The 13,262-nt window shown below is 43.8% G+C and overlaps 1 protein-coding gene across 1 annotated transcript in view; it reads left to right on the top strand.

Moving 5' to 3' along the window:
• The window catches only part of LOC118366657 (DNA-binding protein SATB2-like), an 82,333-nt gene that overhangs the window by 786 nt on the left and 68,285 nt on the right, over nucleotides 1-13,262 (top strand).

Here is a 13,262-nt window from a genome sequence, read left to right as displayed (position 1 = left end):
TTGTAATAAGCCATTAATCTTGTGTTTCTTCTGACAACACATCAGCAGCAGCGGTGTTATGCAGTAATGCAGTCGATTACGAGAAAGAGAAATCACTTGTTGCACCTCGGGGTAAATAGCCTATCTGGGGTTATAGTTGATTATTTTACCTTCAGATGTTAATTGAAAAGTACAACATAGGCCTAATAACAATTTCGTTTACAGTGACGATTGCTATAATGGCTGTAGGCTATTGGTTTCAAACTTTATTAATAGGCCTGTAGCATATCCTATCTTCAATTCATTGTTTTGGTCAGTTAATCCCCATAACAATTTAGGCTATTTGGACACAGCTTTCATCACCAGACAAAACGATCTATTACATAATGTATTATTATTATTATGCCTATATTAATAGTCCAATGTAATAATGACAATGATGACAATGAATATTTAATTAGCCTACTGATTGATAATAATAACTAACCATAACTCAGGATTATCATTCAATTTCCATAATAATGATTTCACACAGGCTACATGTGGGTTATTTAGGCCTATCATTCTAGTTCACCTGCGTTAGAAAGGTCAAAGGGAGCATCGTGGGGAAAACATTTCTAGCTATGTATGTGGTTTCTTTTTTTCATGATTATTTGACTACTTTTTACATTTGGGATTGCACATTTCCAGTTGATGAAACGGTAACGTCTACTTTTTACATTTGGGATTGCACATTTCCAGTTGATGAAACGGTAACGTCTACTTTTTACATTTGGGATTGCACATTTCCAGTTGATGAAACGGTAACGTCTACTTTTTACATTTGGGATCGCACATTTCCAGTTGATGAAACGGTAACGTGTTCATTTTTGAGTAATAAAGTGGAAACAGTTACTTTGATAACTCCATGTGTGTTGTAAAGTGTTATATTTATCGTAGGCCTATCAATCAAAAATAGGTCATGTAGACATAGATTCCATTTTCTTTCTGTGTTGCCGTTGGAATCATTTTTCTAAAGAATATATTCAGTGTTCATAAGAATGTATCAATAGAAACATCTCATTCAGAGGAGAGTTGGCCCTATGTCACAACAAGGTTTATCTTGACCCTTTTTTATTTATCTTTAATGCAAACGTTTCCAAACAAATCATGAATGAACTTTCCTGCGTAGGCTGGGTTGCACGTGCTATTCCAGCATATCCACTGTTCCGTTGTTTGAGAGAATAACCTGTAAAGTCACCGATTGTCTAAGAGACCTGCTACTCTCGCCAACGTGCGTGTTTGTCCCAATATGGAACATATTTATTTCAATTTGTGTGTGCGTCTGTCTGTCTGTCTGTCTGTCTGTCTGTCTATTCATTTATGTTGTCTTTTACTTTTAACATTAAATTAATATTTAACCTAATTGAAGATTTGGATTTAACTGTTGTTTTAGGAAAATCACACAATACAATGTGTCATGAATAGCATTTTTTTGCACGTCTCTATAACATTTCAAATAATGAACGAGCCATTACTTCTTGAAGTTGGAAAATAGCAGCCGAGTTTTGAATTTAGAATGACGTTCATTTCCACTCATGAAGTTAAGCCTACTGAAACGATAAATATTAACTCGTTCATTCATTCTTTAATTAATGTAATCAGTTAACGTGAATTAATTGTATATTCATTTGATGGATATTAGCCGATATTATTTGAAACCTATTTGAAATATAATCAAATGTATTCTAATTCATCCAATAGCTTAGGCCTACATGTGATAATACGAGTAATAATTCCGACATTTGCCTTCTAAGCACCCTTATAAAACCTATATGCCCAAATTCTTTGGTATAGATTATTGAATAATAAAGAAGCACTTTCGATTGATCTGCCACTATCCTCATAGGGTGGCTCAATCATTTTCACAGACCCAGTTTGCTTCTCTCACCTTGGTTAGACTGCGAGGTAGCAGCAGAAGCCTGTCGTTTCCTCTGCAGTATTAAACGATTTGGTAACTTGTCTAACTAACTGTAGGTCATTGTAGAAGCTCTAAGAAGAAGGCGTGCGTAACAGGCTATTTGTTATATTTAAATCGTATAATGTATGAATTGATTAGTGGCATAATAAGCACGTTATGGTATATGGGAATATATATTTCATAACTGTCTAATATTCCATAGCTACTTCGATCTCCTGTAGGTTACTAGGCATAGCTTGCTTTTCGCTAATACAACCTCCACCAATAGCCTACAAACGAGAAAAGCTTGGGCATATAGACTGATAATGCTTGATCGTAATGCAGCATATAAATGCCACTGGCAGTAGGGACAGTGTATAGGCTAGCCAATCTCATTTTTACAGAGGCGGGTCACCTGATCCTATCCTAAACAGAAGGCCTCTGACTCAAGTCTCTGCACCGTCAGGTCAAGGGCACAGACGAATTATACGATTTTGTTTTGTGTGAGACATAGTCAAAAGGCAACACCACGGGCAGCCAAACATGCAATTCTGTCAGGAGGCGACTCTTAAACCCAAATGTTGCTTAATTAAGGTCTACATTTTCTCCTGCAATCAATACGTGCAACATGCGATCAGGGATTGAAGTAATGCGTTTTCGCCTAAATGGGAAACGGTCGCTCCCACCATTATGTCAAAAACAATAGTTGTGGTAATAGTTTTTAATGGTACTTAAAGCTATTCTTATTAAGTTCCAAACTCTCAAATAAATACTTAGATTCAAAACCCAGTGATCAGCTCCCGAGATTAAGTTACACAGAGACTGACTGTGCTCGGCCTGGAAAGGCCCACAACCAGGTTTACTCAAGTAGTCTACATTTATTTCATTTTGGGGAGTAGCTCTGGCAAATGCATGTAGGCCAATTCTAGTACAGTAAAGAAAGGAATCAGGAATGTTCGTTTTATTGTTGCCAGTTGCCACCAGTAAGTGGGCTAGAAGCATTATTTTCTTACACATGTCATCATCGACTATTTTCCTGTCTATCTTATGTGTTTGAGTAAACAGAGCCCCGAAGCAGTCCAACAAAATTCTATGTCAAAGCCCAAAGAAAAATTGCATTCGTTTCAGCTCTTAAGATGTAGCCTTTTTGTCAGTCACACCAGATCTCGTTCTGTTTCAAATGTGCCTAAGATGTTGCGATTTTGGCACAGTGCTCACATTTGATCGGCATTGGACAGGAATTGACCATATAGCGTGCGCAAATGCGTATCATAACCGAAGGAATAGATGAAATAGAATAGATGGAAAGCCGTGACTTTTCGCAGGGCGTTTTCTCCAACCATTTACTCGTATTTCGCGCTCGAGTTATGGGAATTCACAACTGTAATATGTGTCAATTAATGAAGATCATTTTAAACGGTAAACCCTGAGTTATTACAGCCTACGTGGGTCTACCCAAATGGAAACGATCTCCAGTTAGCTTATTACAAGCACATCATCTGTAAAGCGCATCTTTGAACATTTGAAGTCAGAGAAACTTCAGCAAAATTATTTCTGCCTTAACTTTCTCACTCCAGAAATACGGTAGTTTTTGACATAATTTCAAAATATCAGAAGCATATAAGAATGTACTGGATACTGAATTGTGGGCGTTTTGGGCATACAAGACAGGATTCACTCATTCGTGATGAAATAGGAACTTAACCAAATGCGTCAAGATTGCGTCAAAAGCAGCATGCTATTAACGAGTCTTGTCACCGCTGCATTTTTGCGCCATCCCTCCCCTCACTCCACCCTGCACTGATGAAGGTTAACTTATAAACAGCAGGAAGCCATTATTTTCAATTATTTTGTTTGTCACAGTTTCTTGCCCTTTTAACTTGGTCTTTGTTGTGTTCCAATCCATCCTTTCTTTTTATGACTAATTTTAAAACAGACGCTGTAAATGTGCTTCACAATGACTGCTCCTCTCATCCCCCTTTTCTATGGTATCCTGTTCTCTTCCCCTCTTCCCTCTCTCCCTGTTCTCTCCTCTCTCTGTCTATTTTTCCTGTGTGAACCCATGCTATCTGTGTTCACATATCAAGGGTGGGTGTGTCTATGCTATTAAACAGCAGATTAGATATCAGCAGGGATGGTCTATGGGGAAATAGAGGGCACACTAATAATGACTTCGTATTTAGTCTTTGCCACTTCTCAGGGCAAATTATTGTGGGTTCGATTCCCGCTGGGGCCACCCATATAAAAATGTATGCATTCATGACTCTATGTCACTTTGGATGAAAGGGTCTGCTAAATGGCATGTATAAATAAAGTACTGGACATACAAGTGCATTTTGGTGTCATAGTTTTAACCAAAGACTTTGACTATATCAACTGTATCTGAGCCACAGCCATTCCTGGTAGTGTGAGTCTGGTGCGAGCTGCCGCTGCGGTGGGACTGAGTTGAGTTAGCTTTGGCATGTAGTGTGAGCCAGGCAGCGGTCCTGTTGATGTAGGTAGCAGGGTTGTTACTGTGTAGTTTATCTAGTGGCCGTGGCGTTGGCCCGTCGCTGCAGTCCACACAGCACATGATACACAGGACCTCAGGCTACGGTGTGTGCGACTACTGTCGTCACAGTGAATGTGTGTGTGTGTGTGTTCCCAGGCTGTATTATTCAGAGGGCTGGCTTGGGGTCCCATGTGTGTGCCTGTGAGTCAGTGTGTGGTCCTTGGAAGTGTCAAAGCAGCCAGCCTGTGTTGTGTGTGTGTGCTGGCTGCAGTTTGTGTGTTTGTGTGTAGATGCATTCGCGCATATGTGTGTGTGCCTGTTTACGTGTGTGTGGGTGCGCACAAGGGGTGGGGTTATAAAGTCCTGCTGTTAACTCTTTATCTTTTATTATCAAATGAGATGTTTATGAGAGAGCTAAACATGTTTGCCAGAAGGGCTCTCGCCCTCTCTCCCCCCTCTCTTTCCAACTCTCCCCCTCTCTCCCCCTGCCTCCAACTCTCCCCCTCTCTTTTCAACTCTCAACCTTTCTGTCCAACTCCTCCCCTCTCTCCCTTTCTCTCCAACTCTTCCCCTCTCTCCTCTTCTGTCTAACTCTTCCCCTCTCTCTCCCCTTTTCTCCGACTCTTCCCCTCTCTCCTCTTCTATCTAACTCTTCCCCTCTCTCTCCCCTTTTCTCAAACTCTCCCCCTCTCTCCCTTTCTCTCCAACTCTTCCCCTCTCTCCTCTTCTGTCTAACTCTTCCCCTCTCTCTCCCCTTTTCTCCGACTCTTCCCCTCTCTCCTCTTCTATCTAACTCTTCCCCTCTCTCTCCCCTTTTCTCAAACTCTCCCCCTCTCTCCCCCTGCCTCCAACTCTCCCCCTCTCTTTTCAACTCTCAACCTTTCTCTCCAACTCTTCCCCTCTCTCCCTTTCTCTCCAACTCTTCCCCTCTCTCCTCTTCTGTCAAACTCTTCCCCTCTCTCTCCCCTTTTCTCCGACTCTTCCCCTCTCTCCCCTTCTGTCTGACTCTTCCCTCTCTCCAACTCTTCCCCCTGTCTCCAACTTTTCCCCTCTCTCCCCTTCTATCTGACTCTTCCCTCTCTCCAACTCTTCCCCTCTCTCCAACTCTTCCCCTCTCTCCCTTTCTCTCCAACTCTTCCCCTCTCTCCTCTTCTGTCTAACTCTTTCCCTCTCTCTCCCCTTTTCACCGACTCTTCCCCTCTCTCCCCTTCTGTCTGACTCTTCCCCTCTCTCCAACTTTTCCCCTCTCTCCCCTTCTCTCCAACTATTCCCCTCTCTCTCCCCTTCTCTCTAACTCTTCAGTCAATTGAAATAAATTCATTAGGCCCTAATCTATGGATTTCTCATGACTGGGCAGGAGCGCAGCCATCGATGGGCCTGGGAGGGCATAGGCCAGGCCCACCCATTGGGGAACCAGGCCCAAAATGACTGAGGCGGCTTATGGTAGAGAAATTAACATTCAATTTTCTGGCAACAGCTCTGGTGGACATTCCTGTAGTCAGCATGCCAATTGCACGCTCCCTCAAAGCTTCAGACATCTGTGGCATTGTGTTGTGTGACAAAACTGCACATTTTAGAGTGGCCGCACCTGTGTGATGATCATGCTGTTTAATCATCTTCTTGATATGTCACACCTGTCAGGTGGATGGATTATCTTGCCAAAGGAGAAATGTTCACTAACAGGGATGTAAACCAATTTGTGCACAAAATTAAAGAGAAATAAGCTTTTTGTGCTTATTGAAAATTTCGGGGATCTTTTATTTCAGCTCAGGAAACATGGGATCAACACTTTACATGTTGTGTTTATATACAGTACATATTTCAGTCCAAGTCAGGCACTGTATATATATATATATATATATAAAAACAACAATAAATGTTTATTGTTGTTTTTGTGGTGGTGGTGCTACAGTGTCAGTATAGGTTCATGTCAGGCCAAAAGTTTGGTCCTTGTGAGGAGGAGCTATCATATTAATACACAGTCAGGGGCCAGACTCTCCAGTGCTACCATTTTGGTCAAATATTATCCTAAATATTTTGCTGTGTTACCTGGGATGTTAATTTGGGAGCACCAGTGCCCTCAGACAACATTTAGTGTAACAGAAAGAAAGGAAAAAGGGATGAGCTTCTTCAGGAGATGAGCTTCAAAAGTAGCTAGGTTTCATATCGGCCCAATGTAGGCTACATCGCCATCTAAAAAATACATTTTTCTGGTGCTCCTTAAACCTGTATTTAGTTATTCTTGGCAATTCTTGTCATTAATACTTTGAATATTTTTTATTGTGCTCCTACATGCATTCATGTGGTCCTATTTCTTAAACTTAGGAGCACATGTGCTTCTTGTAAGAAAATGGCAGCATAGAGCCCTGCCAGTGATGAGAAGCATTCTGACAATCCCTCCTCCCCAGTACACACACACACACACACACACACACACACACACACACACACACACACACACACACACACACACACACACACACACACACACACACACACACACACACACACACACACACACACACACACACACACACACACACACACACACACACACACACACACACACACACACACACACACACACACACACACACACACATACAGAGAGAGACTGATTTTAATATCCCTCTACCCATCTTTTATCTCTGTCATAGAGAGCAGCATTAGCCAACCGTTTGATAGCTCTGCTGTAACACAGGGCTTGCATCCCAAATGACACCCTATTCCATATGTAGTGCACTACTGTTGAGTAGGGCCCATAGAGATTTCATCAAAAGTAGTGCACTATATTTGGAATATGGTGTCATTTTGGACATGCCCCAGGTGCTTATTGGAGAACAGAGCTTTGCTGAGTGTACGTTCTGTAATGTGATTAATCTAATCGTTCCTGGTAATATGACTAATAATGTGTCATAAGCCCTTCTCCCTTTCTGCTTTGCTTGTCTGTGGTGGAGCCTTTCATGAATACAGTCTATCACACCGTGAATAGATAGGCTAGAGTGGTAAAGGCGTTGTGGTTTACTGCAGGGGGCTATAGGCATGGCGGCAAAGAGCTACTGTAAGTTTGTCTCTCTGGAGTTTGAGCCTTTCTCTGCTTTTCTTCCTCTGCATCTCCATGGCTTATGTGTTGTCTGTTGTTTCATTTACTTTGTGTTTTATCTGTTATTTCATTTACTTTGTGTTTTGTCTGTTGTTTCGTTTACTTTGTGTTTTGTCTGTTGTTTAGTTTACTTTGTGTTTTGTCTGTTGTTTCGTTTACTTTGTGTTTTGTCTGTTGTTTCATTTACTTTGTGTTTTATAACTGTTGTTTTGTTTTCATTTATATTTGTCTGTGTTCTTAGTTACAATGTTTCTCCTCTACTCTACTTTTTTCTTTGTGTGTCTTCCTGTCTGCCCTAATTCTAGCTCTCTTACCCCTTAGGCTCGTGGCCAAACCTTTTTTTTTACCCTGACCCGAAGTAGAACAAAACACAACCATGTTTTTTTCACATCTCTAATGTCTCCCATTTATGAAAGGGATGATCGTGAAAAAATATTTTACTGCAAAAGTGATTCAATTGCTAGATTTAGTTTTCCTGTAATGTGGTTATGCTACCATGTGCTTGTGTTGTGAAACACATGAACACACATTGAAGAGCTAGTTGACATCAGCTATTCAAACACAAGAGGCATGGCAGTGCCACTCAAAGCCCTAGTTATACCAAGAGCCACATGCAACCCTTTTAAAGACCCAGTAACACAATACTAAATGAACCACAACAATTTATATGCAGGAAAAGGTGTTTGAGTGTAATTATGTTGGCCATATTAGATTCAGAATAAAATCGATTTACATGAAAAAAGTCTTCATGGGCGTGAGTGTTGTACACAATTCTGAGAGAAAAAAAAAACATATTTACAAAATTCATATTTACATGTGATGTGACAATGTCTGAGCCCACTTGTTTTCCTTAGAGCCGATTACAATAGCCACAACGTCAAAATACGTGCAACTGGATGTGTTTAAGTCAGGCAGGACCATGACTTGGAAGGTCAGCCACCAGAAAGTAAAGTGTGTCACAATATCTATCAATGTTGCTACTTTTGCGCAAACTATTTTTCCACAACTATCTCTCTCTCACACACTATCTCTCCAGCATGTGCGCACCTACTCTCAATCTTTCTTTTAGTATCGATTTCTCTCTCTCTGTCTCTCTCACACTCCATAGAGCTTCTGTTTGTAAGTACACATACATCAGTTGTACAACATTTACTGCCCTCAGTCTCCTGTGTGGGGCACAACGTGCTCAGAGCACCGCTCTCCTGACAGAATTTGGAGCAGAAAATATGAGAGAGAGAGAGAGAAAGACGGGGGGAGAGAGAGAGAAAGACACAGGAAAAGATAGGAGGGGGAAGAATGCAGGAGAGAGACAGATGAAAAGAGAGGAGGTGGAAGAGAGAAGAGAGGGAGAGACAGAGAGGAAAAGAGAGGTGGAAGAGAGAAGAGAGGGAGAGACAGAGAGGAAAAGAGAGGAGCTGGAAGAGAGAAGAGAGGGAGAGACAGAGCGGAAAAGAGAGGAGATGGAAGAGAGAAGAGAGGGAGAGACAGAGAGGAAAAGAGAGGAGGTGGAAGAGAGAAGAGAGGGAGAGACAGAGAGGAAAAGAGAGGAGCTGGAAGAGAGAAGAGAGGGAGAGACAGAGAGGAAAAGAGAGGAGGTGGAGGAGAGAAGAGAGGGAGAGACAGAGAGGAAAAGAGAGGAGGTGGAAGAGAGAAGAGAGGGAGAGACAGAGAGGAGGTGGAAGAGAGAAGAGAGGGAGAGACAGAGAGGAAAAGAGAGGAGGTGGAGGAGAGAAGAGAGGGAGAGACAGAGAGGAAAAGAGAGGAGGTGGAAGAGAGAAGAGAGGGAGAGACAGTCTCCTTTTACTCCCTTTTTACACACAGTTCCACCCTGTCATTGGGACTATTATAATAGATATTATGAGTTGGCTGATGGTACCAGTATTACAAATGATGATGGAATCATGAAGACTCTGCTCTATGTCCAGTATGTGGCGGGTTTAGAATGACACATGTGTTTGTGTACGTGTGTGTGTATTTCACATATTGTTTATAGGTGTGTTTATTGCTATGCAGTATTTTCCAATCAGTACGGGTGTGTCTGTATTTTTCCTTTGCGATCTTACGTATGTGCGTGTGTATTTGTTTTGTCTGTATGAGAATGTGGAATTTAGGAGTAGCCTATTTTGCAGATGAAACCTCAAGTGTCCAAGATAATCAAAGTAGTGAATTTCAAAGAGTGTTTTTCTAAATAGCTGCTCAGGGATTCAAAAATGCCTCCCTGTCTGCTCTCTATTACCACAAGGCATAACAGTGTGTCCTTCCCTATAGGACAGATATTTAACATCTTATCGACTCAGCATTAACTGCCGCTCTCCTCTCCCAGAACCACACTGTATGATGTCGGGTGAACTGGATGAGGTCTAGTTATTATTGAACAATTATATCTGGTCTGCTAAATAGATCAGTTTATTGGTCATGAAATCCATTGATATATCGACCTGTTATAAGAACAGCTATTTACTTTCCCCCCACACATGTACAATGTGGAAGTGCTTCTAAACTGTCACACAACTCTTTGTGTGTGTGTGTGTGTGTGCACACGTGTGTGCCTGTGTGCACGACTTTGTCTACACACTCATATTTTCCACTGTAAGGCTAGGACACTGTAAGGCTAAGAATTCACCTACACACACACACACACACATACACACACACACACACACACACACACACACACACACACACACACACACACACACACACACACACACACACACACACACACACACACACACACACACACACACACACACACACACACACACACACACACACACACACACACACACACACACAGACCCCCCTCTCCCATTGAAGGTGAAACCCCATGTTGTCCTGTGAAGGAGGAAAACAATGACACTATGAGACATGGGCGGCTGTGCTCTGTTCTCTGTACGGTCCACAGGCATTGTCTGGCACCGGGTTTAATATTTAATATACTCCACATTCTTACACTATCCATAATTCAGAAAAAGGAATGTTGCACCGGATCACTGAGTTTGAAGGAAAAGAGAAGGGTTTGTTGTAGATATTCATACTGTAAAGTGAGGCTGCTTCTGTATGTGGGTACGGTCTGTCTAGTCTTGAGACAGGTTAATGGTCAGGACATTGGAGAGGCAAAGCAACGTCTTCTGGGCTGCATCGGCCTCATCAGTGCAAGTTGACGTCGCTGGGTCACGTTAAAACAGGTTTCGGTGTAGATGTGTTTGAGGTTGACACCACCTCTAAGGTTGCCACCCAGTATGTGGGCACGAGAATATGTGAAATGATTTTTTTTATCTCCTCAAATATTTGTGACTATGGTGGAGGAGGTTCTGAAGGAAAGAAGGGCGCTGAGATGCCGGCAGGCGGCAGTGGGGGGGTGATTGGGATCGTCGGCTCCTGAGGGTCAGGTTGGGACTTGTTGGAGGGGAGAGGTTTGTCGCAAATGTACTGAGAGAGAGGTGAGGGGAGCTGAGTACAGGGTGAGTGAGGCATGTGGCCCTTTCAACATACAATGATTAGAGGTTATGCAGAAGATAAAAGTACAGGGACTAGATTAAAGCTCCTACTGTGACTGGGGTTAGCCTATTACTCTCCTTGTAGATCCTTTTGTCCTTTCTTCTTCAAATTATATTCTCCCTGGTGGCTAGTAAATAATCATCTAGTTTACAGGAGGTTGGGAGCCAATTTCCCTCCATGCAGTTTATATTGGAGGAGAGAGTTGAGTAGCTGTTCCTGAAGCTGTTTACATTAGACGGTGTATTATAGCAATACCATTTATATGTGGCTATTCTATTGTTCTAGAACAGAGCTGCCAGTTTGTTAGCATGTGAATTCTGAGAGAGAGAGAGAGAGAGAGAGAGAGAGAGAGAGAGAGAGAGAGAGAGAGAGAGAGAGAGAGAGAGAGAGAGACTAACTACTGTACTAGCACTGGAGCACATTTCCTTCCATTCAAAGGTCCTTCGTATTTCTTCATGCCGATCTTATTAAACACCAGGGAATTCAGCCACTTGCTTTTTTTGGGCCCACGCAAAGTTTCTTCTTAATCACGTCAAGGCTAATGTGTTTAATGTATTATTCATTTAGACATTTCACCCAAGCTCGTAATTCCTCTCAGATTGGAGGTGTATGTGGGCAGTTTTCTTTGGGTTCCGTGGTCGGTGGTGTTTTTCTCCTCTGTAGTGGAGAAATGAGAGGCATTGCCCCATGCGGCAGCCGGAGAGGGAGAAGAGAAGAGGGAGAGGGAGAAGAGAAGAGGGAGAGGGAGAAGAGAAGAGAAGAGAAGAGGGAGAGGGAGAAGAGGAGAGGGAGAGGGAGAGGGAGAAGAGAAGAGAAGAGGGAGAGGGAGAGGGAGAGGGAGAAGAGAAGAGGGAGAGGGAGAAGAGGGAGAGGGAGAAGGGGAGAGGGAGAGGGAGAGGGAGAAGAGAAGAGGGAGAGGGAGAAGAGAAGAGGGAGAGGAGAGAAGAGAAGAGAGAGGGAGAAGAAGAGGGAGGGAGAAGAGAAGAGAAGAGGGAGAAGGGGAGAGGGAGAGAAGAGAAGAGAAGAGAGAGGGAGAGAAGAGAAGAGGGAGAGGGAGAAGAGGGGAGAGGGAGAAGAGAAGAGAAGAGGGAGAGGGAGAGGAGAGGGAGAAGAGAAGAGGGAGAGGGAGAAGAGGGAGAGGGAGAAGGGAGAGGGGAGAAGAGAAGAGGGAGAGGGAGAAGAGAAGAGAAGAGGGAGAGGGAGAAGAGAAGAGGGAGAGGGAGAAGAGAAGAGAGAGGGAGAAGGGAGGGAGAGGGAGAGGAGAAGAGGGAGAGGGGAGAGAGGGAGAGGAGAGGGAGAAGAGAAGAGGGAGAGGGAGAGAAGAGAAGAGAAGAGGGAGAGGGAGAAGAGAAGAGGAGAGGGAGAGAAGGAGAGGGAGGGAGAAGGAGAAGAGAAGAGAAGAGGGAGAGGGAGAAGAGAAGAGGGAGAGGGAGAAGAGAGAGGGAGAGGGAGAGGGAGAGGGAGAGGGAGAAGAGAAGAGGGAGAGGGAGAAGAGAAGAGGGAGAGGGAGAAGAGAGAGGGAGAGGGAGAGAGGGAGAAGAGGGAGAGGGAGAGAGAGGGAGAGGAGAGGGAGAAGAGGAGAGGGAGAAGAGGAGAGGGAGAGGGAGAGGGAGGGGAGAGGGAGAAGAGAAGAGGGAGAGGGAGAAGAGAAGAGGGAGAGGGAGAAGAGAAGAGGGAGAGAGGGAGAAGAGAAGAGGAGAGAGGGAGAGGGAGAAGAGGGAGAGGGAGAAGAGAAGAGGGAGAGGGAGAAGAGAAGAGGGAGAGGGAGAAGAAGAGAAGAGGGAGAGGGAGAAGAGAAGAGGGAGAGGGAGAAGAGAAGAGGGAGAGGAGAGAGGAGAAGAGAAGAGGGAGAGGGAGAAGAGAAGAGGGAGAGGGAGAAGAGAAGAGGGAGAGGGAGAGAGGGAGAAGGGAAGAGAAGAGGGAGAAGAGAAGAGGGAGAGGAGAGAAGAGGGAGAGGGAGAAGAGAAGAGGGAGAGGGAGAAGAGGAGAGGGAGAGAGAGAGAAGAGGGAGAGGGAGAAGAGAAGAGGGAGAGGGAGAGGGAGGGAGAAGAGAAGAGGAGAAGAGGGAGAGGGAGAGGGAGAGGGAGAGAGGAGAAGAGAAGAGGGAGAAGAAGAGAAGAGGGAGAGAGGGAGAGGGAGAGGGAGAGGGAGAGGGAGAAGAGAAGAGGGAGAGGGAGAAGAGAAGAGAAGAGGAGGAGAGGGAGAAGAGGAGGGAGAGAGAGAGAGGGAGAGGGAGAGAGGGAGAAGAG

Source organism: Oncorhynchus keta, chromosome 34 (genome assembly GCF_023373465.1).
Source record: "Oncorhynchus keta strain PuntledgeMale-10-30-2019 chromosome 34, Oket_V2, whole genome shotgun sequence".
NCBI lineage: Eukaryota > Metazoa > Chordata > Actinopteri > Salmoniformes > Salmonidae > Oncorhynchus > Oncorhynchus keta.
Note: the sequence above shows the minus strand (reverse complement) of the source record. Positions and strands in the feature narration are given on the sequence as shown.